This window comes from Chiloscyllium plagiosum, unplaced genomic scaffold, assembly GCF_037043375.1.
Source record: "Chiloscyllium plagiosum isolate Xiang-an unplaced genomic scaffold, Cpla_swu_hap1 HiC_scaffold_40, whole genome shotgun sequence".
In the NCBI taxonomy this organism is placed as follows: domain Eukaryota; kingdom Metazoa; phylum Chordata; class Chondrichthyes; order Orectolobiformes; family Hemiscylliidae; genus Chiloscyllium; species Chiloscyllium plagiosum.
This window is the reverse complement of record NW_028270178.1, coordinates 41,630,474-41,642,994: the sequence shown is the minus strand read 5'-3', so window position 1 is coordinate 41,642,994 and position 12,521 is coordinate 41,630,474. Positions and strand designations below refer to the sequence as shown.

The 12,521-nt window shown below is 48.4% G+C and overlaps 1 long non-coding RNA gene across 1 annotated transcript in view; it reads left to right on the top strand.

Annotated features, from left to right (window-relative positions):
- The window catches only part of LOC148138485 (uncharacterized), a 118,720-nt gene that overhangs the window by 25,651 nt on the left and 80,548 nt on the right, over nucleotides 1–12,521 (top strand). The window contains exons 3-4 of the long non-coding RNA XR_015753946.1: nucleotides 6,858–6,994; nucleotides 10,915–11,043. This is a non-coding gene — a long non-coding RNA (uncharacterized LOC148138485). The remainder of the gene's footprint in view (nucleotides 1–6,857; nucleotides 6,995–10,914; nucleotides 11,044–12,521) is intronic.

The following is a 12,521-nucleotide window of genomic DNA, read 5'->3' as shown; positions in this document are numbered from 1 at the left end:
CCCCCTCGCCGTGTGTCTGCGTGTCACTCCTTCCCTGTGTGTGTGCATATCCCTCCCTTGCTATTTATGTGCGTGGCCCTCTCTCGCTCTGTGTGTTTGTGTATATCCCTCCCTCGCTTTGTGTGTGTGTCCGTCCCTTGAGTGTGTGATTGCGTGACCACCTTGCTGTGTGCGTGTGTCCCACCCTTGCCATGTCTGTGTGTCCCCTCTCGCTGTGTGTGTGTGCCCCCTCTCAATTTCTGTACACATGCCCTCCCCCTCGACATGTGTGTGTTTGTCCCTCCTTCACAGTGTGTACATGTCCCTCCCTTGCAGTGTATGTGCGTGTCCCTCCCTCACTGTGTGTCTGCGTGTATTCCCCTCCCCGTAAGTGTGTGTGTTTGTCCCTCCCTCGCTGTGTGCATGTCCTTCCCTCAGTGTGTGTGGGTGTGTGTGTGTGTGTGTGTGTGTCTTCGCTGCGTGTCTGTGCGTGTCCCTCCCTCGCTGTGTGTGCGCGTGTCCCTCCCTCGCTGTGTCTATGTGTTCCCCTTCGCTGCGTGTCTGTGTGTATCCCTCCCTCGCTGTGTGTGTGTCCCTCCCTCGCTGTGTGTGTGTGTGTGTGTGTGTATGTCCTTCCCTCACTGTGTGTCTGCGTGTATCCCCCTGACTGTGTGCGTATGCATGCCCCCCCTTTGCTATGTGTGTCCGTGTCCCTCCCTCGCTGTGTGAGTGTGTGTCCCTCCCTCGCTGTGTGAGTGCGTGTCCCTCCCTCGCTGTGTGAGTGCGTGTCCCTCCCTCGCTGTGTGAGTGCGTGTCCCTCCCTCGCTCTGTGTGTGTGTGTGTGTGTGTGTGTTTGTCCCTCCCTCGCTGTATGTGTGTGTTACCCAGCCTTGCTACGTGTGTGCGTGTCCCTCCCTTGCTTTATGTGTGCGTGTCCCTCCCTCACTGCGTGAGTCCCTCCCTCGATTTGCGTGTGTGTCCCTTCCTCTCTGTGTGTCTGCGTGTATCCCCCTCACTGTGTGTGAGTGCATGTCCTTCCCTCGCTGTGTGTCTGTGGGTATCTCCCTCACTATGTGTGTTTGTGTGTCGCTCCCTTGCTGTGTGTGTGTGTGTGTGTCCAATATTTGCACTATCAGTGGATTGGCCATCATAAATTGACTGTGGTATTCAGGAATGTGTGGTTTAAGTAAGTTCACCACGAGAAATGCAGGGTTTAATGTACAGGTCAAGGGGTGGATCTGGGTCAGATGCTCTTCAGAGGTTTGGAATGTACTGGTTGGGCCGAATGGCCTGGCTCCACACGATGGCGATTCTGTTCAGGTTATTGTCCAGCCCTGTCATCCATCCCCGTCTCCTACACCTGGCCTTATCCCCAATATTCTCCTTAACACTGTCATCTCCTCCAGACTCTAAAACACTCCTTGGCGATGTAAGCTTCTCCAGTCCTTGCAAAGATCGATATGTCTGTCACCTCTTCCTGCTTTTCGAACCCTCCCTATAACTATTACCATTTGGTACAGCACTCCCAATCATTGTTCCCTCTTGAAACTCCCATAAACATGTGAAAACTCATCTGGACTGTCTCAACTTTGTGGGCGGCACGGTGGCACAGTGGTTAGCACTGCTGCTTCACAGCGCCAGAGACCCGGGTTCAATACACCGCCTCAGGCGACTGACTGTGTGGAGTTTGCACGTTCTCCCCGTGTCTGCGTGGGTTTCCTCCGGGTGCTCCGGTTTCCTCCCACAGTCCAAAGATGTGCAGGTCAGGTGAATTGGCCATGCTAAATTGCCCGTAGTGTTAGGTAAGGGGTAAATGTAGGGGCATGGGTGGGTTGCGCTTCGGTGGGGCGGTGTGGACTTGTTGGGCCAAAGGGCCTGTTTCCACACTGTAAGTAATCTAATCTAATCTAAATCTTCCCTTTGACAGTTACGTGCTGAGACCTGCTCTATATCAGTGAAGTAATTAAGTCTTGGCAACACTCACTGTTATAACCTCCCTCCAGCCTTACAGCACAGAGGACCTGTAGAAGCTCTTTTCAACCCGACAGTCATCTCTGTGTCTGTAATCTCCTCCACTCCCTATAATACATTCTCTCTGACCTCCTCTGTAGTCCACTAAACACTCCCTAACACTGTCTGTATCATTGTAACCTTCTCCAAAAACACAAACATCGTGATCCCTGTAAACATCTCCATCCCTCCCAACATTCCCATCTCCATGAGCCCGTCAGCCCTACAGCTCTCTACATTTCTGTAACCTCCTGTGGGTCTATGGTCCTCCCTCCCTGTGGAACCACCTCCAGTCCCCACAACCCTCCCAATCTGGGTCCTCTGCTCCAGATCAGACCATTGCTGTCTCTGTAAACACCTCCACTCCTGACAACTCTTCCCATTTGTGTAACCTCGTTCAGACCCCATACTCTCCAGCTTCCTGAATCCTCTTTCTGCATTGCAACCAAAGCCACATGTTTATGTAATATTCACCAGTGCTTACACCCTCCCCAACTCAGTAACCACTTGCAGCCCTAACAAAACACCTAAACTGTGAAACCTCTCATTTCCCTACAATACTCCCTCTCTCCCTCCCTCCTCAAATGTCTTCATCACCATGAAACCTCACAATTACTGAAGCCTCCTTTTGGTACTGCAACCCTCCTCCTAATGTCTGCAACATCCTCCTGTCCTGATATCCCTCCCTGACTTTGTAACCCCCACCACCCTGCAGTGCCCTCTGGGGAACATGGCAGAGGAGGGAAGATTTGTAAAGTCAGAGCCATGTTACGGAGGGAGAATTCTGGGAATTACAGATTTGGTCGAATGTCTGTGAAGTGCAGATTATTGGCGAGGACACTAAAGACAGGATTTATGACTACCTGGAAAAGCATAGTTAAATTAGAGACAGTCAGCATGGGTTTGTGAGGGGTCAGGTCATGCCTCACAAACCTTATTGAATTCTTTGAGGCTATGGCAGAATATGTTGATGGCTCATTCAGAAAAGAAGGAAAATTGGGATACAGGGAAGTCTGTCTGTCTGGATACAGGATTAGATGGCCTAGAGAAGACAGAGGGTGGCAGCAGATGGACAGTATTGAGCCTGGAGCTCAGACACCAGTGGTGTTCTGTAACAATCGGCTCTGGGACTCTGCTCTTTGTGATTTTTGTAAATGACTTGGATGTGAATGTTGGAGAGTGGGTTAGTAAGTTTGCCAATAACATGAAGGTTGGTGGAGTGATGGGTAATGTGGAGGGCTGTTGTAGGTTGCAATGAGACATTGACAGGACGCAGAGATGGGCTGGAAGTGGCAGATGGAGTCCAATCTGGAAAAGTGTGAAGTGATTCATTCTGGAAGGTCAAATTTGAATACAGGGTGAAAGGCAGAATACTTGGCAGTGCGGAGGAACAGAGAGATCATGGGGTCCTTATCCATCGATCCCTCAAAATTGCCACACACGTTGGTAGGGTTGTTAAAAAGGCATATGTTGTGTTAGCTCCCCTTAGAAAGGGGATTGACTGTAAGAGCCGTGAGGTTTTACTGCATCTTTATAGCGTCCTGGTGAAACCACACTTGGAATATTGTGTTCAGTTCTGGTCCCCTGTTTACAGGAAGGCTGTGCACGTTTTAGAGAGCGTACCCATGAGATTTACCAGGATGCTGCCTGGAATGGAGGGCAGTTATTACGAGGAAGGGTTGAGGGAGCTAAGGCCTTTTTCATTGGAGTGAAGAAGGGGGCGGGGTGACTTTGTGGAGGTGAACAAGATGATGAGAGGCACAGAGTGAGTGAATAGTCAGAGACTTTTCCTCCTATGGCATAAATGGCTATTACAAGGGGGTGTAATTTTAAGGTGAATAGAGGATGGATAAGAGGATAGAGAATGGTAGGTGGTTGGATGGACTGCCAATGGTGATAGTAACATTAGAGACATCTGGGACATTTAATAGACTCTTGGACAGACACATGGATAATAGTAAAACGAAGGGTATGTAGGTTAGTTTGATCTTACAGTCGGGTAAAAGGTTGGCATGAAATCATTGCTGAAGGTTCTTGGGCTGAACTGTTCTGTGTTCTATGTTCTGTCTGGTAAACTGGGTAATAAGCTCAGATCATTGCAAAAAGGATATGGCATTCAGGAGAAGCTAGTGAACAGGATACAACATTTGCTTGATGGTTGTAGACAGAGAGTGGTGGGAGACATGTTGTTTTTCCGACTGGAGGAATGTGACCAGCGGTGTAGGGGGTCCACTGGTGGTTGTCATTTGGATAAATGGTTTGGATGGGAATATTGGTTTCCAGGTAAGTAATTGTTTTGGGTGACACTGAAATTGGTGGCAATGTGGACAGTGAAGAAGGTTATCTATGATACAACAGGATGAACAGTACTGCTGGGATCGTGGGCTGAAGAATAGCAGATGGAGTTTAATTAGATAAATGTGAGGTGTTCCATTTTGGTGAAACAAACCAGGGTGGGACTTGCACAGATAATGTTCGGGCCCTGGGTCGTGTTGTCAGTCAGTGACCCAGTGACCCAGGTACACAGTTGTTTGAATGTGGTGTCACAGGTAGACAGGCTGGTGAAGCAGGTGTTTGGGATGGTTACCTTCATTGGGGAGAGCATTAAGGGTAAGAGTTGGGATGCCATGTTGTGGCTGTAAAAGACATTGGTGGGGCCACCATTAAAACATTGTTGATCAGTAGGAAGAACTCATCTAGTTCACTAACCTCCTTTAGGGAAGGACATCAAATATTCTAAACTGGTCTGGCTAACATGTGACTCCAGACCCACAGCAATATGGCTGACTCTGAGCTACCCTCTCAGTAATTAGCAGAGGGGTCAAAGAACGTTGTTCCAGGCAGTGACACCCACATCCCATGAATGAATAAATAAAAATACCTATGTCCCTCCCTACCTCTGCAAACCCCTCCAGCTGCAGCAATCCGTCCTGGCTTTGTAACACCCTGACCACTCTCTGTAACACTCTGACCACCTCCAGCACCTTCACCTCTCCCTGTTCCTATCGTGTCAATGAACCCTGCCCGTGGATCCCCTTCCCACAGCCCTCCTCCTGCGAGCAGACCCATTGCAATGCATTAACATTTACTCCTAAAACACACTCTAATTTCAGGATTTTAAGTACTTTTTGGTGATCTTCTCAGCCTCATGACCTTGTATGATTCCTTTTGTCCTGAGTGAGGGATCAGTGGGAATTTCTTGCTGAGGTTTTTACTGTTTCAATTGAATGTCCTTTTGTTGAGTATTTTGCATTGTCCCTTCAAATGTTTTCCACTGTTCATTTACAGGCACATATTTCAGTCTGTTCAGCCTGTTTACTTTGGTCAGTTCTCTTCTCAAATCCATGTAATTGGCTATTTTTGTTTCTAGTTGTAGCTTGTCCTTTCTGTGATTCACTTTAAAACTTTAAATTTATTTAAACTGCACTTTATCACAATTTCCCGAAGGATCTCTGCAGGTGACATTACTCATCCACTCAGTTTCATCACACAGTCGCTCTGAGATAGTTATGTCCCTTAACAGTTGCACAATGTGTTTTTCAAAGAAACACTGAAAAAAAAATTAACCAAGATCCTCTTCCAATATTAATATTGACCGTGTGATTGTCCCAGATTATACAAATATAGAAGTTTTCCAAACTTATCACAATGCCTTTGTTAAAAAAAATTCCAATGAGTTCCTGTTTAATGCAGTGATGAGCAATGAAATGCTGTTCAGTGGCTAAAACTGTTCTGCTGCTTGTGTCCTTGGCAAGTAGTCGCCAGAATTTACATTCAGACTGACTCTACTTCATGATCTGAGGCCAAATGCTTTCTCTGTAATGCCTTTGTTAACCATTATTGTTAGTGTTGCCCATTTTGCCTGAGTTTGCACAAGACTGAACCACTGAATATTTCTGTTCACCCTGTATCCATGTCTCCCTGGTGTCTAAATCTCTTTTATCTCTGTGTCACAAATCCATTGACCTTTTTGCAGCAACGTTGTCCATTCAAATAAAAACATTATATACTCTCTACCACAATGTTCTGTCACAAATCTATTTGCTGATGTACAGTTTTAGTTAAACTCTGTCCCATCCTGTTCCTTTCTGCTTGTCTTCAGCCACATTCCCATGCTGTTCCATTGCTTCACCTTTTCCCTTTGGATTTGGAAAGCTCCTTTCACCTGCATCCTCTCTGTCAGTTTAATGCCCTGTCCATAAACCTAGGGACATGATTGGCCAGGACACTGGTCCCAGCACAGTTCCAGGGGGACCATCCTAATAGATTTTTTTTAAAATCAGGTCTGGGATGTGAGAGTCTCTGGCTGACCAGCCTTTCTTGCCCAGTCCTAGAAGCCCTTGAACTGAGTAACGTGCTCGGCCATTTCAGAGGGTAATCGAGAGGCAAACACTTTGCTGTGGGTATGTCGTGCAGACCACGTGACGATGGGCAGATGTCCTTCTCTAAAGGACAAGTGTTTGGATTTGTTGTACATCAGTCATGGTTTCATACTTATTTGTGGATTGTTAATTATTATTTTTAAAATTATTGATTTCAAATGTCTCCTTTTCAGATGGCAGGATTCAAACCTGCCTCCCCTGAACATTAGCTGAGGTTTTGGATATATTCTCTCGCAATAATACCAATAGGCCATTACTTCGCCTGCTCACTGGGTGCTCATCCCTGAGCACTGATACCAGGGCATCATGAAGCTAAACCCATTCTTCCGACACAATTGTGTGATCCTGACACCTTCCAGCAATCTGGGACTATTACTTAATATCGCTCCATTTTCCAGATCTCTGGAACTCAGTGCCATTCTCCATGTGTAACCCTCACTGCATCTGTTTAATTTCCCATTCTGTCTATTTCTCTGTCTCCTGTAGGTACTCAGGAAAGTCCTGACTCAATAGCCTTCCCAGCTGCTGGGTGGATCGTCCATCACCACATTGAACACAGTTGGTCTGCCAGAGAGAGACAAAGGGAAAGGAGATCTGGAGCTTTCAATAAATCCTGTAGTGAGGTAAGGTCACCCACAGTGCACAGAGCAAAGAACAATGAGAGGGCTCCAAACATCTGTTAACACAACATGACATAGATACAGTGCTGGAGGGGGAGCACAGTACACACACACACAGACTCCAGGCTCAATCACCACCCCCATGTAAGTTCTGTTACATTAAAACTCACTACTCTGCAACACTGTATCTATGGCATGTCTTGTGATCCAGTGTCTTCAATAATTTTTAATTCCTATAACCGATCCTATCGCTGTAACCTCCTCCCTTCCCGATAGTCCCTACACATATTTGAAATGCACTGCATTCCAGACTACCATCCCTATCCCTGTAACTTGTTTCACTGTCTACAACATGCCTTATCTCGGCAGTCTCCTCCAATAAGGTAAAAACAAGGACTGCAGATGCTGGAAACCAGAGTCTAGATTAGAGTGGTGTTGGAAAAGCAGGGCAGGTCAGGCAGCATCCGAGGAGCAGGAAAATCGATGTTTCGGGCAAAAGCCCTTCATCAGGAACAGAGGCCTGGATCCTGCAGAGTGGGGAGATAAGTGAGAGGGGGTGGTGGGTGGGGATGGGGAGAAAGTAGCATACAGTACAATAGGTGAATGGGGTGGGGAAGAAGGTGAGAGGTCAGAGTGGAGGATGGGGAAGGTAGCAAAGTATACAATGGGTGAATGGGGGTGGGGATGGGGGTGGTAGGTCAGAGACGAGGGTGGAGTGGATAGGTGGGAAGGGAGATAGACCATTAGGACAGGTCATGAGGGCGGTGCTGAGCTGGAAGCCTGGAGGTGGGGTGAGATGGGGGAAGGGGAAATGAGGAAACTGGTGAAGTCCACATTGATGCCCTGGGGTTGAAGTGTTCCGAGGCAGAAGGTGAGGCGTTCTTCCTCCAGCCATTGGGTGGTGAGGAAGTGGCGGTGGAGGAAGCCCAGGACCTCCATATCCTCGGCAGAGTGGGAGGGGGAGTTGAAATGTTGGGGCACAGGGCAGTGGGGTTGATTGGTATGGGTGTACCAGAGATGTTCCTTAAAGTGCTCTGCTAGGAGGTGTCCAGTCTCCCCAATGTAGAGGAGACCGCATCGGGAGCAACGGATACAATAAATGATATTGGTGGATGTGCAGGTAAAACTTTGGATGTGGAAGGCTCCTTTGGGGCCTTGGATGGTGCTGAGGGGAGAGGTGTGGGCGCAGGTTTTGCAATTCCTGCAGTGGCAGGAGAAGGTGCCAGGAAGGGAGGGTGGGTTTTTGGGGGGCGTGGAACTAACCAGGTAGTCACGGAGGGAATGGTCTTTGCGGAAAGTGGAGAGAGGTGAGGACCGAAATATATCCCTGGTGGTGGGATCCGTTTGGAGGTTGCGGAAATGTCGGCAAATGATTTGGTTTATGCGAAGGTTGGTAGGGTGGAAGGTGAGCACAAGGGGCGTTCTGTCCTTGTTACGGTTGGAGGGGTGGGGTTTAAAGGCGGAGGTGCGGGATGTGGACAAGATGCGTTGGAGAACATCTTTAACCACGTGGGAAGGTAAATTCTGATCTCTGAAGAAGGAGGCTTACTAGTGTGTTCTGTGGTGGAACTGGCCCACCTGGGAGCAGGTACGGTGGAGGGGGAGGAATTGGGAATAGGGGTTGGGAATTTTGCAGGCGGTTGGGTGGGAAGACATGTAATCTAGGTAGGTGTGGGAGTCGGTAGGTTTGTAAAAAAATGTCGGTGTCAAGTCGGTCGTCATTAATGGGGATGGAGAAGGCCAGGAAGGGGAGGGAGGTATCAGAGATGGTCCAGGTAAATTTAAGGTCAGGGTGGAATGCGTTGGTGAAGTTGATGAATTGTTCAAACTCCTCGAGGGAACACAAGGTGGTGCCAATGCAGTCATCAATGTTGCGGAGGGAGACGTGGGGAGTGGTGCCATTGTAACTACGGAAGATGGACTGTTCACTGTAGCCAACAAAGAGACAGGCATAGCTTGGGCCCGTACGGGTGCGCATGGCTACCCCTTTGATCTGCAGGGAGTGGGAGGATTTGAAGGAAAAATTGATAAGTGTGAGGACAAGTTCAGCTAAACAAATGAGAGTATCGGTGGAAGGGTACTGTTGTGGACGTCGGGAGATGAAGAAACGGAGGGCTTGGAGGTTCTGGTCATCGTGGATGGATGTGTAGAGGGATTGGACATCCATTGTGAAGATGAGGCGTTGGGGGCCAGGGAAACGGAAGAGTGGAGGGTGTGAGTGGTGTCTCGAACAAATGTGGGTAGTTTCTGGACTGGGGGATAGGACAATGTCGAGGTAGGCAGACATGAGTTCGGTGGGGTAAGAGCATGCTGTGACAATGGGTCAGCCAGGGTGGTCAGGCTTGTGGATCTTGGGAAGGAAGTAGAACCGGGCAGTGCTGGGTTCCTGGACTGAGGTTGGAAGCTGTGGTTGGGAGATCTCCTCCTGAGGTGATGAGGTTCTGTATGCTCTGGGAGATGACGGTTTGATGATGGGAGGTGGGTCATGGTAGAGGGGGTGGTAGGAGGAGGTGTCTTCGAGTTGGCATCATGGCTTCAGTGGTGTAAAAGTCAGTGCACCAGCCTACCACAGCACCCCCTTTATCTGCTGGTTTGATGGTGAGGTTGGTATTGGAGCAGAGGAAGTGGAGGGCTGCACGTTGTGAGGGTGAGAGGTTGGAGTGGGGGATGGGGTAGATAGGTTGAGGCGGTTAATGTCTTGGTGGAAGTTGGAAGTGAAGAAATCGAAGGCAGGTAATAGGCCAGCGCGGGGTGTCCAGGTGGGTGGAGTGTATTGGAGGCCGGCAAAGGGTTCCTCAGAAAATAGGCGCGAGTCTTCTTTGTAAAAGTAAGCTCTGAGGCGGAGATGGTGGAAGAAGTGTTCGATGTCACGGCGTGTATTAAATTCATTGATGTGTGGACGGAGGGGGATAAAGGTGAGGCCTTTGCTGAGGACTGATCATTCGTCCTCAGTGAGGCGGAGGTCAGGGGGAATGGTGAAAACTCGGCAGGACTGGGAGCTGGGACCAGGCGTAGGTGTGGAGCTAGGGGAGGTGATGGAGTCTGTAACTGGAGTGGGTGTGGTGTTAGGGGGAATGGGGATGGAGTCATGAGCAGGGGTGATGTTCCCCTCAGGGTTCTGGGGGCGGGGATGGTGACGGTGGGACCTGGGGGTGGAGTCAGCAGAATGCAGGTGAGTAGCGTTGATGGGGGCGGAAGTGGTGGCAAACACGGCAGTGGGGGGGTGTGGAAATCACTGAGTGTGTGACATCAGCGATGATGTGAGGGGCGGAAGTGATGTCACTTGTGGTGCATGAGGAATTGTGAGGGGCAGAAAAGGCATTTACTTTATTTTAACCAATAATTTCCTGTCACCAATCTGTTTGACAATGTCGTATTTCAATTAAACTCAGTCCCTTACTGTTTCTTTCTTTTGGTCTTCATTCACATCTCCATGGTGTTCCATTATTTCAACCTTTCTCTTTGGACTTGGGAATTTCCATTCACCTCAGACCTGTCCACCTCCTCATCTGTGTCCATTTATAGCGCAGTGCAAAATCTGGTACCAGAGGAGCCTATCCCAGTAAAATATCTCAGTCCTCCCTGAGTACTGGTAGCAGTGCTCACTGGTCAGAACCACTTCTGATAATACCATTGTGTGATCCTGACACCTTCCAGCACACCGCTGATATCACTGTCTCTCTCCATGTGGTATCCCTCACTGTGTGGTTCTAATTGCTGTCTCTGTCAGTGTCTCTCGCTCTTCCAGCTATTCCAGATCCTGAGCCAACAGCATTCTCCACTCCAGAGGGAAGCAACTGCACAGGCTATGGATGGAGACTGGGAATTTCCAGATCTCTGTGGGACTCAGTGCCATTCTCCATGTGTAACCTTCATTGCATTAGTCTAATTTCCCATTCTGTCTACTTCTCTGTCTCCTGTAGGTATTCCTGATGTCCCTGACTCAACAGAATTCCCAATTCCTGTCTCGTCCATCACCACATTGAAGACAGTTGGTCAGCCAGAGAGAGATGGAGAGTGAGGTCTGGAACCTTCAGTAAATCCTGCAGCCGGTAAGATCACTCACAGTAAACAGCGCAGGGAGGAGTTAGTGGACTTTAATTCAGACCCTGAGTGCATGATGTAGGAGCAATGCTGGGCAAGGAACATGAGAAAATTCTCAGGCTTCATTCTCACCATCTTGTCTGTAAATTCATCTGTTCCACAGAACCCTCCCTACGTCTGTCAGTTTCTCCATTGTCTGTTTCATAAATACCACTTCCCCTATCTCTATCAGCCCCTACAATCCTGCTTATCCCTGTAAGCTCCTCATATCAGTAAAACTCTCAAAGTTTCTGCCTTTGCCTTTAATCCCGGGTTCTGTCACATCTCTCCTTAACTGAAGAAAAACAACTCTTCAGGTTTTTAAGCCATCCTGGTCAGTGTAGTCCTTTCCAGACCTGAAAAACCTCCCTGTCTTTGTGACTTTGTTGAATTCCTACTACCTTCATGAACTCTGTAACCTTCCCGTCACGACAACACAAAGCTCTGTACCTTAGTAACCTTCCTCCAGCTGTTCGACTCCTCCTTGTCTCTGGGCACAAAGCAGAGTGACTCTGCTTCTCTCATAAATTAGTTTCTGCATTTCTAATGATGACTATGAACTCTCCCTGCTCTAAAACGCACTCAGTCTCTGTAAACTCTGCTGGTCCCGATTGATGTAATTTCCTTCGGTAACTACAAACCTTTATACCTTTAATCTCCTCCAGACGCGACCGCACAGTATATTTCTATAACCTCTATAAGTGATAGAGTCATAGAGATGTACAGCACAGAAACAGACCCTTCGGTCCAAGCCGTCCATGCCAACCAGATATCCCAACCCAATCTAGTCCCACCTGCCAGCACCCAGCCCATATTCCTCCAAACCCTTCCCATTCATATACCCATCCAAATGCCTCTTAAATGTTGCAATTGTACCATCCTCCAGCACATCCTCTGGCAGCTCGTTCCATACTCATACCACCCTCTGCGTGAAAAAATTGCCCCTTAGGTCTCTTTTATATCTTTCCCCTCTCACCCTAAACCTATGCCCTCGAGTTCTGGACTCCCTGACCCAGGGAAAATACTTTGTCTATTTATCCTATCCTATCCATGCCCCTCATAATTTTGTAAACCTCTGTAAGGTCACCCCTCAGCCTCCGAAGCTCCAGGGAAAACCGCCCCAGCCTGTTCAGCCTCTCCTTGTAGCTCAAATCCTCCAATCCTGGCAACATCCTTGTAAATCTTTTCTGAACCCTTTCAAGTTTCACAACAATTCTTCCAATAGGAAGGAGACTGGAATTGCACAAAATATTCCAACAGTGGCCAAACCAATGTCCTGTACAGCCACGACACGACCTCCCATTTCCTGTACTGAATACTCTGACCAATAAAGGAAAGCATACTGAATGTTGTCTTCACTATCCTATCTACCTGCGACTCTACTTTCAGGGAGCTATGAACCTGCACTCCAAGGTCTCTTTGGTCAGCAACACTCCCTAGGACCTTA